The following is a 16,115-nucleotide window of genomic DNA, read 5'->3' on the forward strand; positions in this document are numbered from 1 at the left end:
GATCAAGGCTCATCTCATGGGATGCCATACTCCTTGTAAATATTTCTCACTTTTTGACTTTGTTTTTTTGGCTTTTAAAGGCTTGTTTTTATGCTTTAATCATAAACATGTCCAAAAGCCCTAATTCTTGTCACTTTGACTTGAACTTTTGATTTCAACACATATGGAGTACTTGTTTGAAAACTCATCTTTGATTGATCAATGGATACTTGAAGCACTCTTGCTTTTAAGTTAACTTTATATTAATCATACATTTCAATTTTGTTTCAATATAATTCAAATGCACTGGTACTAAGAGGAACATTATTCTCGGTGAAACTACTCTTAGACCAACGGGCCTCTCTTTGAGTTATAAGCCCCACTTTTGTATATAAACTTTTGTTTCAAATTAGGGTTTTCTTCAAAAACTTTTCAAAACTTGTTGGGCCTCCCTTAAGGTATAAGTCTCATTTCTTTGTACATATCCATAAAAATGGGCCTCTCTGTTTGAGTTGTAAGCCCCACTTTTTGTACATAACTTTTGTTTTAATACTAATCATATTAGTGTTTTCTTCAAAATCTTTTCAAACCTAGAACAATGGGCCTCTCCCTTTGAGTTGTAAGTCACATCTCTTGTACATAACTTTGTTTACTTGCTTTGTTAAGTTGTTTATCTTTAAGGATATATTTCCTTCATAAACTCCCATGTGTGAACCATGTCAGGGAATCAACTTATGATGTCCAACTATGTATGAACCATGGAAAAGATTCAACAGATGATGGTCAACTATGTGTAAACTATGTCAGAGATACATATATGATGGTTAACTATGTGTGAACCATGAAATATAATCAATAGAGGATGGTCAACTATGTGTGAACTATGTCTGAGATACATAGATGATGATCAAGTTTGTGTGAACCATGGAAGATAGTCAACAGATGATGGTCAACTATGTGTGAACTATGTTAGAGATGCATAGATGATGGTCAAATATGTGTGAACCATGTCAAGGATGATCTGATAATGGTTTTTATGTGTGAACCATGTCAGGGAGTCAACTAATGATGGTCAACTACGTGTGAACCATGTTACAGATGAATATATGATGGTCAACTATGTGTGAACCATGGAATATAGTCAATAGAGGATGGTCAACTATGTGAGAACTATGTCTGAGATACATAGATGATGATCAACTATGTGTGAACCATGGAAGAGATTCAACAGATGATGGTCAACTATGTGTGAACCATGGAATATAGTCAATAGAGGATGGTCAACTATGTGTGAACTATGTCTAAGATACGTAGATAATGATCAACTATGTGTGAACCATGTAGGATAGTCAACAGATGATGGTCAACTGTGTGTGAATTATGTCAGAGATGCATAAATGATGGTCAAATATGTGTGAACCATGGAAGATATTCAGCAAATGATGGTCAACTATGTGTGAAATATGTTAGAGATGCAAACACTAAGATGAATATGAGATGGTCAACTATGTGTGAACCATGTCAGGGATGCACTAATGATGGTCGACTATGTGTGAACCATGTTATAGGTAGATAGGAGATGGTCAACTATGTGTGAACCATGTTACAGATAGATAGGAGATGGTCAACTATGTGTGAACCATGTCAAGGAGTCAACTGAGGATGTTCGACTATGTGTGAACCATTTCAGGGAGTCAATTGATGATGGTCGGCCATGTATGAACCATGTCACGGAGTCAACAGATGATGTTCGACTATGTGTGAAACATGTCAGGGATGCACTAATGATGTTCGACTATGTGTGAACCTTGGAAGATAGTCAACAGAGGATGGTCAACTATGTGTGAATTATGTTAGAGATGCATAGATGATGGTCAACTAAGTGTGAACCATGAAAGAGATTCAAATGAAGATGGTAAACTACGTGTGAACTGTGTCAGAGATACATAGATGATGGTCAACTAAGAGTGAACCATGGAATATAGTCAATAGATGATGGTCAACTATGTATGAACTATGATAGAGATGCAAAGATGCTGGTCAATCATGTGTGAACCATGTCAGAGATGCACTGATGACGGATAACTATGTGTGAACCTTGTTAGATAGTCAATAGAAGATGGTCAACTATCTGTGCACTATGTTGGAGATGCATAGATGCTAATCAACTATGTGTGAATTGTGTCAGAGATGCATAGATGCTGATCAACTATGTGTTAGCTGAATTATGAATTTTGGGATTTGACTTAGGGAGAAAGGTAACCTAAAACTATAAATAGAGAGTAATCCATATTATTGTAACATTTTAGAACATTGTCATTGCATATTTTGAAGAATAAAGTTTTTCACAGTTTGTCGGCAGAGAGAAACTTGAAGATTTTTTTAATAACCAAACTTTAAAAAAAAACTCATATTTCAAAAAAATTATTCCAATGATCATGTTTGGGAATGTTTCACACGTAGGCGCCATCCCACATGGCGCCTCTTTTTTTTATTAATTTTTTAGTTAATTGGGGATTTACTTGCGGATTTGTTGTTACCTGCAAATTTACCTGCAGAACTATTTAATGTTTGGTCTGCAGGTAAATCCGCAGGTAACATTAAATCTGCAAATACCTGAAAAAATTTAAAAATATATGAGGCGCCATGTGGGATGGCGCCTACGTGTAAAACACTCCCAAACATGGTCAATGGGGTAATTTTTTTGAAATATGAGTTTTTTTTGTATTTATTTTTAAAGTTTGGTTATTCAAAAAAAAAAATTTGAGAAACTCTGCAGAACTATTTCTTCTTTGTTCAACCTCTAATTCTCCTTCTTCCCCCAATTATACTTTCTCTTCTTATTGTCATTGTGTAGCGACAAGAAAAGTCTTGGATTTAATTCCAACTGTAACACCCATTTATTTTATTTAATTATTCGATTGTGAGTTATTTGGGGAAAATATAAATTATAGGATGATTGTGGTATCGGAGGGTATGTATCCGTAGAATAGAGAATAGTGCCTTTGATTTAGAAGTCGTAGAATCAAATAAATATAATTAGTTGTAATTATTTATTTGATTTGATTTATTAGAAAATTAGATGATTTAATATGGTTATAATGTTATTTAGATTTAATCATAATACTAATAAGAGTATAATGAATCAATAATTAGTTAGGCCGTAAGTTGTGCTAGCATGAAGAATAAGGGGGTGTGATGTGTTAAGCCCATTGGTAAGAAAGAAATTAGTGAAGGGTTAACTCAAATAAGAGAAAGAGAAAGTTGGAATAGAAAAGTAGAGAGAACGTGAAATTGGAGAAAAGAGAGAAGAGAAGGCTATGGCTCAGGAGAAGAGGAAATCTCCACTACTAAGGTTGAGGCTTTTTCGAGAACTCCGAGGTAAGGGTGGGGTCTAACTATATAAAATTGGGTATGATGATTTGTATGAAGGAATGAGTTTTGGGTTTTTATTGATAACTTAGGTTTTAATGAGGAATTCATGAAGTTGATGTATGTTAAAAATGAGTCTTATCAGTATGTGTTGACTTTGTATTTGTATAATGTTAGGTATGTGAGATTAGATGTCGTTGTTGCACGATTATTTATTTTTGAATTGCTTCAAGAATGGGAGATCCTAACAATTGAATCGTGGACATAATTGTGTTTGATTTGATGAACTAGTTGTGTAAAGTGTGTAGGAATGTCGTACAATATGTATATGTGAATGTTGTAATTTCAAAATATAATTTTTGGGTACAATTGGGGGGTTTTGGGGTTGAGAAAGAATGGTTTCGTATTCTAAAAAATAGCAGAAAAACACTTTTGGTTCAGTGGTAACCGGTTACCTCACAAAAAAATGAGAAATTGGGGTTTCTGGCCTGGTTACTGTGAAGTACCTGGTTACTTGAATGAAGTAACCAGTTATCTGGGAGCGAAAATGTGAAAAATGACTTTTTTTAACTAAAGTAACCGGTTACTTGAACGAAGAAACCGGTAACCACTGAGTTGACTGAATTTTTTCAAAACTTTGAAAATTCGTAACTTTTGACTTGGGTGTCCGTTTGATGCGTCGTTTGAACCGTTGGAAAGATAATACAATATACTTTCTTGTAAAAATGGCCTCAAGTTCTGGAACTAAATTTAATTGATGTGTGATGAAGTTTTGTGTTGTTAGTGTATGTTGCAATATGATGTCGGTGTTTTGCTTCTTCGTAAGACTTTGAAAATTCATATCTTTTGACTCGAGTGTGTGTTTGATACACCATTTGGACCGTTGGAAAACTAAAATTATTTTCTATCTTCTAAAAATATATTGGAAACCAGTATAAAATCATTTGATATAATTTATGCTTGTTTGATATATTGTAATATGCGATGGTAATAATGTTGTATGATTGATGCGATTGTTTTGCATGATGATGAATATGATGGATTAGTGATGTGTGTAATACGAAGCCTATGATGAGGTATGATTAAAATGATGAATTGATGTTTTTATGACAATGAAGTGATGGCCTATATTGGCGTTTGTGGAACGCTTATGCCTCGTGGTTGCATAATTGTTGTCGTTGTGTTGCATGTTGTGTCGCATACATTGCATTCGTGATTCTCTGGATTTGCAAACTATGATGGCTTGTATTGGCAAATTATGATGGCCTGGATTAGGAAACTAAGATAGCCTCAATCCTATTGTGTGGATTGAGTGAAAATTGTGATGAAGGTGTACGCCCTATTGGTTCCACATGCATTTGCATAGTTGTTGGTCTCATGATATTTTTGCATAATGATGAATGATGATGAGTTGTTTGGTAATGAATCTTTGTATAACTAATGATGTGATAATGAGTTGCTTGTTGTTGAATACTTGTTTATTAATTGTTGATAAATGATATTGATGTTTTATGAAGTGGGAAATTGTGTATGACTTTATTCTCATATACTTGTTATCATAAGCTTCTTTATATTGTTATGATATCTCACCCCTTTTGTTTGAATGTTACTCGTATGTTGGTAACGTGTAGGTAATGAGGGTTAATGCGCTTTTGGGGTAGCTTGGAAGATGTTGATCTTCTGCTGCTTATATCGAGTCGGGTCATGCTCTGAGACGTAACACCAGGGGAAGAACGCTTAGATTACTCTTGTTGTCTTTGATGATTGTTTGGAGTCTTACGAACTCCCTATTATTTGAATAAATGTTTTTTATGCTGGATGCAAATTATTTTTGATAATATTATGTGAATCCTTTCCAATGCGTAATAAAATTGGAAGTTGAGAATTATGAAGTTTTGTTTTGGGTCATTCGCATAATATGTTATGTATCTATTTAAATAATTGAGCAAGTTTAATATGATTTGAGAAGTGTGATATCCTAATTGCATGTTTATTACTTGGACAAATTACTTTGAATTTATATTAATAAACACTGGGAAAAATTAGGGTGTTACATCAACATCTGGTATATAGAGCAATGGCTGAGCCATTTGTGGAAGAAAATCACGATAGCAATGAATCATCTGAATGGACATTTTCTGACGAGTCTCCCAATTCTGAAGGGTCGGAATGGCTAGAATTGTGCTAAAGAGATGAATGTTGTTTTATGTTATCAAGATCTTTGGGATCTTGTGAAAGAGGGAGTAACACTACTTGCAGAAGAATTGACTGATGAAGGAAAGGCTGCACGCAATGAATTGAAGAAGAAGAATCATAAATCTCTCTTAATGATTCATTAATGTGTTGATCCAGATAATTTTGAAAAGCTAAGGGATGTTGAATCAGCAAAATAAGCATGATAAATTTTGGAAAACTTGTTTGACGCGCAGAAAAGGGGAAAGAGGTGATGTTACAAACTCACAAAAGAATGTATGAATTTCTTCAGATGTAAGAAAATGAAAGCATAACTGAATGATGTTGAATCATCAAAAGAAGCACGGGAAATTTAGGAAACTTGTTTGAGGCATAGAAAAGGTGAAAGAGGTGAGGTTACAAACTCACAAAAGAATGTATGAATTGCCTCAGATGTAAGAAAGTGTAAGCATAATTGATTTCTTCACTAGGGTTACGAAACAAGTGAATTAAATCAAGATTTATGGAGAAGTGTTAACATCAAGATCAGTTGTTGCAAAGATCTTAAGGTCATTGGCTCCATAAATCGACCACGTGGTAGTTTCCATAGAAGAGTCAAAAGATTTTTCAACCATGACAAAGGAAGAGCTTCAAGGGACGCTTGAAGCTCATGAACAGAGAATGGCTGAAAGAGATGCAAGCAAGTCGAAGAGTGATGTGGCCCTGCAGGCTTAGTCAGCAAAATAAAAGAAAGGAAAAGGAAGTTTGAATGGCAACAAAGGTTGGGGAGGATACAACAATTTGACTGGTCGAAATCAGTAAGAAGGAAGTTGGTCGAATCAAAGAAAGCCCTCATACCAAAGCACATCCAGTGTTTCAATTTTCAGAAGTATGGTCACTATTCTAGAGATTTTCCAAAAAAAAATCAAAAGAATCGAGAAAATTACGCAAAGTTTGCAAAACATGGAGAAGAAGAAGAAGAAGAAGAAGAAGAAGAAGAAAAAGAGATGATTTTGATGGTTACAACAAGAGATGAATAAAGATTCAAGGACCAATGGTACTTGAAATTAGGATGCTTATCACATATGTTTCGAAGGAAAGGTTGGTTTGTCAACATAAAACCCTCGACGGAGAACATGGTGAAATTTGCAAATGACAACACTCAAGCAACTGAAGGTATTGGTGATGTTCTGATTATGAGGAAAGATGGCATAAGATCAGTAATTTCCAATGTGTTATACATACCAGATATGAAAAGCAATTTGCTCAACATAGGGTAGTTCATCAAAAAGAACTACAAGGTGTCGATTAAAGACAAGATGATGGGAGTTGTTAACTCAAATGGAAGGTTAATCTTGAAGGCTCCTATGTCTCATAAAAGAACCTTCAAGAATGAACTTAATGTGATGGAGCATAAGTGCCTTGTGACTGCAGCTACCAGAGATGAATGGATATGGCACTATCGACTTATCCATCTCAACTTCAAAGACATTAACGACTTGAAAAGAAGAAATATGGTTTCAGGATTACCAGAAATTGACATTCCAAACGAAGTAGGTGAGAAATGTATGCAGGCAAAGCAACACAAGAACAACTTCAACAAGGATGCAGGAAGCGAGTCGAAGGAAATCCTTGAAGTCATATACTCTGATGTATGTGGTCCTATTCAAGTGGATTCAATTGGAGGTAACAAATACTTTGTCACATTCATAGATGATTTTTGTCGAAAACTTTGGACATACCTGATCAAGAAGAAAAGTGAAATAATCGAGTTATTTTCCAAATTTAAATATATGGTCAAAAGACAAAGTGGTCAAAAACCCAAGATTCTGAGGACTGATGGTGGTTGAATGTATGTGTCAAAATACTTCGACACATTATGTGGAAAAGAAGGGATTGTACATGAGGTGGTTCCACCCTACACTCCACAACAGAATGGAATTTCAGAAAGGAAGAATTGAACCATCATGAACATGGTAAGAAGTATGTTGAAAGACAAGCAAGAATGTGTGATTACATCAGATGATGCAGTCGATAATGAAGGTGAGCTGGTACACTATGCTTTCTATACAGATGTCAAACAAGTCAATGCAATTAAGGAATTGAAGGATTCGAAGTGGATGAAAGCTATGAATGAGGAACTGAAGTCCATCGAAGTCAACAACACTTGGTCACTTGTCAAATTTCCTCAAAGCAAGAAGGAAATTGATGTGAAGTGGGTATACAAGGTGAAGTTGAATCCCAAAGATGAAGTAACTCGACACAAGGCAAAACTTGTGGGGAAAGGATTTCTTCAAAAAGAAAGAATTGAATTCGATGAAGTTTTTCATGTGTTGCTAGGATCCAAACAATCAGGTTAGTTATTGGTCTAGCAAACATGAACAATTGGCACATGTGTCAGATGGATGTGAAATGTGCATTCCTGAATAGCCCCTTAGACGAAGAAGTTAATGTTGCACAACCAGTTAGGTTTGTGAAACATGGCGAAGAGAGAAAGGTGTACAGGCTGCATTAAGTCCTGTATGGATTCAACAAGCTCCGCGAGCTTGGAATAAGAATATTGACAGTTTTCTAAGGGAGAAGGAATAGTGAATTACTTGTGTTATGTCTCTATGTCGATGACTTATTAGAATAAGTAGCTACAAGAAAGAGATCGAAGACTTCAAAGGGGATCTTATCAAGGAATTCGAAATGTCTGATATGGGCGACATTTTATATATTCTTGGCATCTAGTTCTACAAGAGTAGTAGGGTTTTAATGATGCATCCAAGAAGATGTACAAGTGAAATACTCATGAGATTTGATATGGAAGAATACAACTCGACTTCGATACCTGCAAAGCCAAGACTGCAATTGTCAAAAGACTCAAATGAAGATAATGTTGACTTAACATAGTATAGAAGACTTATTGGGTCATTAAGATAACTCTGTCACACCAGGCCTGACTTAGCATATAATGTAGTTATGGTAAGTAGATTCATGCAGAAGCCAAAGGTATCACATCTAGCAGCGTCGAAGAGGATACTAAGGTATCTGAAAGGAAATCTCAACTATGGCATTTTTTTCCTGCCACTGTGGAAGAAAAAGAATGTAAATTAGTGGGTTACACTGATTTAAGTTGGTGTAGTGATGCTGAGGATAAAAAATTCACAGTTGGTTATGTGTTTATGCAAGGTGGTGCACTAGTTGCTTTGCGTTTGAGAAAAGAACCGGTAGTGGCATTATCTCCATGTGAAGTAAAGTACACAGTTGCTTCTATTTGTGCGTATCAAGCAACATATATGGTGAATCTGGTCGAAGAGATTACAGGGAAGAATCATGGAGCAATTACCATTAAGATCGATAGCATGTTGGCTATCAATCTGGAGAAGAACCAAATAGCACATGGCAGAAGCAAGCTCATTGAAATGAGGTTCTATCATCTTCGAGAGTAGGTAGCAAAAGGAAAGATGAACTTGGAGCAACACACAACTGAGAATCAAATTGCATCATGATGAAAGGAGTACAGGTTGAATAGTTCAAGAAATTAAGAGATATTATGAATGTAGATCGCTTAGACACAATGAATTAGGAGGTTAGTTGAGATTTTAATTCCTTGTGTCTAAGTAGGTTGATCAACAAAAGGAAGGTTGTGTCGAAATAGTCTAGCCTAGAGTAGTTGTCCAAATATCGAAGGAGTTGCCTTGATAGGGATTTTGACTTAGGCCTATCTTAGTACTGTTAGTTGAATTACCTATTTGTGGCTTTTGTATATTAGGCTTTGACTTAGGGAAAAAGCTAACCTAAAACTCTAAATAGAGGGTGCAACCCCTATTATTGTCACATTTTTTAATATTGCAGTTGCATATTTTGAAGAATAAAATTCCCCACAGTTTGTGGGCAAAGAGAAACTCTGCAGAATTATTTCTTTTTTGTCCAGATCCTAATTCACCTTCTTCCTCAATTATACTTTCTCTTCTCATTCTCATTGTCATTGTTTATCGATAAAGAATTACTCAAAGTTTTAGATTTCATTCCAACAACAATCTATTAAGATATACATCGTTATTTGAATATACTATTCTTTTATTTTATTTTTGGTCTAGGGAATATATAATATTATGATTTTGCAGTGACATTTTAGTTTTTCATATCTTTTAAAAGCAAACAAAGCCTTTGACACCGATAAAAAAAATTAATTTGCGAGCAAAATACTAATTGAAGTCTCAAAATAAAATTCAAATGTAACAATATCATGCCATTAATATAAATTTATAGGTATTTTTTATGCAAGTGGGCTAAGAAAAGCCACCCAAACTTGTATTAAAAATAGGATGTTCATTAGTTCGGACAAATCTGAACCAAATCTAAATCTAAATCAAACCATGATGTTTTGATTGAACATTTTATTAATTCGAACAAAAATCATACCAAACAATAAAACTTGATATTAATTGGTTCAGAGAACAAATTTCCAATAATTTGTTGTCTTAAGTCATTTTAAAAATATTATTTCAGAGTACAAAACATAATTAGATAGTACAAAAAATTAGAGAAAGAAAAAATTCAAATTATTTGGTAGTATCAAAATAACTTAATAACAACTCATGAAATATTATTATCGAGCCTTACTAGATATAGTTTATTTAGGCACTGTTACACATTTACAGATGTTGTTCTTACATTCTATATCCACATTAAAGGGGCACATGTCAAATGGGCACTCTTTCTTAGTAAAACACCAATAAACCGCTGTGATGAAAAAAGAAAAAAGAGTATTACTAAAAATAAATGAAATATTGAGGTCAAAGTAAAGAAGGTAATTTTGAATGAATAAAAGAAGTATTACGGATATCTATCATTTCAACAAAAATTAGAGAAATAAAGAAGATTATAGCATATACAAATATGACAATTTGATTCATATTTTCTCCGTTTGCATGTTACAAAATGGTTTTCTTATTATATAATGTATAATCTCATCCTTTCACATCAAGTAAATACATTTTAATACCTATGAAGTTTTCAAATTCCTCCTAATATTAGAATAATTACTAAATGTCTCTTAGTACATCAATATGTTATGTTTGTCTCTTTAGCTCATTAAGAAACAGGTAATATAAAAAACTTGCCAATTATAATAATTCAGTACTTATTTTTATAAAATTGTCATTGATTTACAACATTTCATTATACAAAAGAGAAGTTCAAAAAATATTTATTTATAATAATCTCAAATTCATGCGTGACTTCTTTATTATACATATTTTATTTTATTTTTTAAATTTTCATATTGGATCTTGCGTAGGATAATATAAAAATTCATTTCACCGCCCGTTTTCAAAAACCCAATTTAAAAGGAGAACAAAATTTTATATGAACGGACTCAACACATGAAATATTAATACCTAGCAACATTTAAACATCGATCTTCTTTTACCATCATGCCAACTACATGTTACTTTATTACACATGGTCATATCAGATCATACAATTGTATAAGAAAACTAGTAAGAGACTCGTGCTCCCGCACGGGTAATTTAATTATGATATTGTATAAATAACTAAAAAAAAATGTAATAATTTAAAATCTTCAAATAATAATTATGAAATAAAAGAAATAACAACAAAATATTTCTTAATGTCATAAGACATGAATGAGTCTTAATGTTATAACACTTAGATAGTATCAAATATAAATGTAAAATTTTAAATATAAATGTAAAATTTTAAATATAAATGTAAAATTTAAAATAATTTTTTTTAAATGAACAATAATTATATTAAATAATCATATGCAAAGAAAAAATATATATAATTGTGAGATGAAAAAATATTAATATTTAAAAATAAAGATTTTATCTCTTAAATTAAAATAATAATTGATTAAACTAAAATAAATGATTTCTAAATTAATGACCCGTAAAAATAGTAAAATTCTGTGATAAACTTTACAAATATCAATCTAGTTGTTTCTTTAAAATATTTTTCAAAATATACTACTAAGTACAAATGGAATAAGAATGTAATTCTTATAATTTAATATTATAATAAAATCCAGTATTGTTTAATCGATAGAAATTTCATTAGAAAAAATAGAATACACCATATATTGCTTAATTGAATACTTTATTGAGAGGGGAGAAGCATTGCATGTGTCTCTTAGGATTGTTTTTATTCTATCCAAAAGTGACATTCCAAACAAAAAAATTTTACATCCCAACAAATTCCCTGGTAATTTTAAAGGATGAAGAATTTTGCTCGTATAATTAGAAAGTTTAAGTGAAATACAATCAGAACAATAAATCACATAAAAAAATCTTTGTTAATTTAAAACAACATACTATAATATTAATGTAGAGAAACAAAAACACATATTCTTTTATGCATTAATTTCAAATAAAAACATTTACGACATGTATGATTAAATAATAAATTATAATTAGAATAATTTATGTGTTTAAAATTTATTTATGTATTTATGCTAAATATTTATTTTTAATTTATTAGTCAATAAAGAACCATTTTAATGCAAATATTGAATATCATCCTATGTTCCTTATGTTGGTTTCTCATCTTATTTTCAAGAAGTCCAAATGTTTATCAAATGATGTAGTGCTCTCATCCCATCAACAACTATTTCCAAGTTCATACTTCCCCTGTAATTACAAAATTTTGAATGCGTTCTACATTGTAGAAACATGATTCATGAATAAGGATAAAGGATATTATGATACAAAGTATTGGGATAAAACTAACACAAACCACCCCATTTCCATGCCAATTCAGATAAAAATTCTGGTTTTCAGTTTTGGACCAAAAAGATCTCTGAAGTTAAACTATTTAAAGTTGAATAAATACATGACATTAACTAATAACTACTGTGAAATAATATCTTTTGCTACAATTATTATTAATCTCTCTTTAAAGCATTGGTAAGCAAATTAGTCTAATTTCACCTGTGAAGCTTTTTCTAATTACACTTTGAACTCATAGAAGTTTTTCATCGGGGCTAACATTTGTCTTGATGTACTTCTGCAAATAGAAAAAGCAAAATAGCAATGAATGTTATCTATGCACTCTAAATCCATAAAACTGCTACCTCATCCATTTTTCCCTTTTTCAAAAAACAACAAACATAAAATTTGAAGAAAACATTGTACCAGAAGATTTAAGTTAATCATTGCTGGAACAATGTGAGTAAACAATCAAGTAAAGCAGAAAAATCGTTACTCGATCAAGCAACAATGTGAGTCAACTGATCTGGTTTTCACCATTGCTGGAATTTCAAACCATTCACTATCCACACAAAGTAAATCAACAAAGTCAACACCATGATGAAGTGCCAATGCTCTACAACTCAGGACATGGAACATTATTTTCTGAAAAGCCAAAGATGACTCATCATACAACTCACTCAAGTGTTGAAAATCAAGAAATCATGTAAAGGGGAAGAACAAAAAAGTATCAGTAATAGCAGAAGCTCTATGTTAAAAGGAAAATTAAAGTGCTTAACTTACAGTACACCCAAAAAAAGAGAAGAAAGATTGCACAGCAAGTCCTTACTCTTCTACTCAAGCTTTTTATAAGTCATTCAATGACTTTCTCCTCAATTGTATATTGTACAGTAACCGTGTCAAAGTATATAAAAACATAACTATAATAAGTTTGCAGTCATAATTGATACATTTTTCTAAGGTGTCAGTTTAAGAGGATAAATGATGACAAGATCCCAAGGTTCATCTCTCAGAAGGGCAGCCTTCATGAATTCAGTTGCATCTTCTTTCAAAAAGGATATCCTTCCAGGATCAATTCGGTTAAGTATAACATTTTCTTTAGCAAGTTCTAGAGCTGGTATTGATGAGCCAGTTGATGAGTTAACACCTAACAAAATTGCTAACATGGCCAGACTTATCATATCATCATACTAATGATATATATCTTAATCATAGACAATGGTGATTAGGAAATAATTAGCAACATAGAATGTACCAATGACATTTAGAGCTCATAGAATTAGCAATACAGAATGTGCCAGTGACATTTAGAGCACCTTTGCGCGCTGCATTTAGAAAAAAAACCACCAGTATAGCAAGAAGATCAAGAACCTTTTTTCCATTTGAAGAGAAGTATAAGGATACATAATATAGAAGTAGATGATAACAGTGTAAACAAATTAACATCAAGAGCAAATTATACCATTTTGTTTGATCAATAGCAGACACATGTATTGCTCAGCTACATCAAGCTAAATCCTTCCATCCATCCACATAGCCATCATAATAAAAAGCATCTCAACAAAATCAGTTGAAGGGAACTACCAACAGAGATAGGAGTCATCACATATGAGTTTTAAATCAATCAATCAAAGTGAAATTATATAAGTTAAACAACAGTCATTGACGATTTTATCGTCAACTTGTTTATGTTCTGATTCTAGAGAACGCTTCAAGTGTTTTGCTGCCACGTCAACATGAAGAGATTTCTTCATAATAGCATATACATTATATATGTCAAATTTTGCTATAGCATTTGCACCTCAGAAATCAATCGGTCCAATGTTTCCGCAGCCTCTTCTTCAGTTGTTATATTATGAATCAAAATAAACCATAAAACACCACCACACAAAAAATCAATAGCAGTGTAGCAAACATGCAATGCCAGGATCTTTAGAGAAACTTACCTGTTCCCAATTAAAAAACAAAACAAATTAAAAACCAATACGGAGTTAATCAAAACTTGTAGTATATTAGACTCGAGATTTTGGCTATACAAACCGATAATGATCTTGGTCCTTTGGATGATATTGTGAAGAGATTTTGGCTGTACTATCACTAAAAACACTAAAAAAACTACATTCAAAACATGAAGAGTGCAAAAGTAAGGAAACTTATTCACTGAATGGAATTTGACTTATCTTGGTTGCTTTTGTTTTCCTCATCCATTGGTGTTGTTTTGTCCTCATTAATATTTGACAATGCTGAAAGAGAAAAAAAGGTAACCTAATGATTAATATTTGACAATGCTGAAAGAGAAAAAAAGGTAACCTAATGATATACTGTGCATTAATATTTGACAATGTTGAAAGAGAAAAAAAGGTAACCTAATGATATACTGTGCATTAATATTTGACAATGCTGAAAAAGAAAAAAAGGTAACCTAATGATATACTGTGAAAAAGTTAAGAAGATGGGAATCCAATCACTTACCATGTAACGCTATGGATCTCACTCTCTCGGTGCCAAAGTACGGGTTCCATCGGTGTTGAATGTCTTTTGTTGTGTTCTACTGCTTCACTTTTTTCTTTTCAACATGAGACAAAATCCAGAAAAAAATACAACCAAAAGGTAAGAACAAAAGAGAAAAAGAGATCTCTTCCTCTTCAATATTGTCTCCGCAGGCTTAACCCAAATGGAAAATTAAACCAAAAAATGAAGTAAATGGACTCACTATATAATCAAGTACACACTATATAGATCCGTTGTCTAAATCGTTCAAACCTGTCTTTTTCTTCATTTTCGTGAAGAGTGACCCGTGGATCTTAAAAAACCATGATGTTGGTATCCTCGAGGAGTGAAAAAACCATGACAGCCTAATGCTCCAGCCTAATTTATTTAACACCCTGATTGGAACATCACCCACATAGAAACTTCAAGCAAATCAAGCATAGGTTAAGCAATATTGAAACATCGCCCTGTAAATCCATGTGATATCAATTAATAACAATACAGATTTTCCGCGGATCTAACGCTTAAGAAGGTGCAAATATAATGCTTCTTGTGTATATCTGCAATCAGATTTATCGAAATCAAAACAAAACAAAAACGAAAACGAAAAAACAGTAAGCGGAATTAAAGAGAGAATCAGCAACATACATGCGGGGTGATTTGCGAAAAACTGAATCGAAGAGAACGGATATTATCAGCTTTGGTGGATAAAACTGAATCATCTTCTGTGCTTCAACTGTTTGGACGGCGGGGAGGCGTGTTGTTTGCTTGTTCAGTCACTTTTAGGGTTTGAGAAGAGAGAAGAGAGAAGAGGGAATGATAATTTGAATCGTGAAGAGAGAGAAAAGGTGAGGAGGGAAATGTTAAAGCAAGTACACAATTGTAAAAGTAGACGAATGAGTAGACAACACATGGCAAGTGCAAATATTCAATTTGTTAATTACTTCACTAACCTTTTGCAAGGGTAAAGTTTATTTTGCAGAAGGTTAAAATTGAGAGTTTGGTCAATTTTATAATATTGGGTAGATAGTAGATATTAGTCTTAAATAGTCTTTTCGTCCCTGTAAGTTGGCGTGTTTTTTATTTTAGTCTCTAAATATTTTTTTGATGGAGCCCCTAACTGTTGATTTTATTTTGGGGTTAGTCCATAACATTAAGCTTTTGTTAAAAAAAGATGACGTGGCTAACGGTGATGATGTGAATTATTTTTCCATTTTCCTCTTCTGAAACCCTTCTACGAAGTGGTCTCAATTGTTTCTAATGAAAAAATGCTCAAAAAATTCAAAATACCTTTTAACATTTAATTCTTGCAAATTAGGGTTTCAAAATAGGAAAACTAGAAAGCTTTGTGGGAGGTGATTGCACGAGGAAGACGACGAACGATTA

General features: G+C 32.9%; 1 long non-coding RNA gene across 1 annotated transcript; it reads right to left on the reverse strand.

The window, feature by feature from the left end:
- Positions 1-10,051: 10,051 nt before the first annotated feature.
- Positions 10,052-10,503, reverse strand: LOC131656932 (uncharacterized). Its single transcript, XR_009300383.1, has 2 exons — positions 10,352-10,503; positions 10,052-10,254 (listed from the first exon to the last, which is right to left on the reverse strand). It is a non-coding gene; the product is annotated as an uncharacterized LOC131656932 (long non-coding RNA).
- Between the last annotated feature and the right edge of the window lie 5,612 nt (positions 10,504-16,115).

This window comes from Vicia villosa, linkage group LG3 (genome assembly GCF_029867415.1).
Source record: "Vicia villosa cultivar HV-30 ecotype Madison, WI linkage group LG3, Vvil1.0, whole genome shotgun sequence".
Lineage (NCBI taxonomy): Eukaryota > Viridiplantae > Streptophyta > Magnoliopsida > Fabales > Fabaceae > Vicia > Vicia villosa.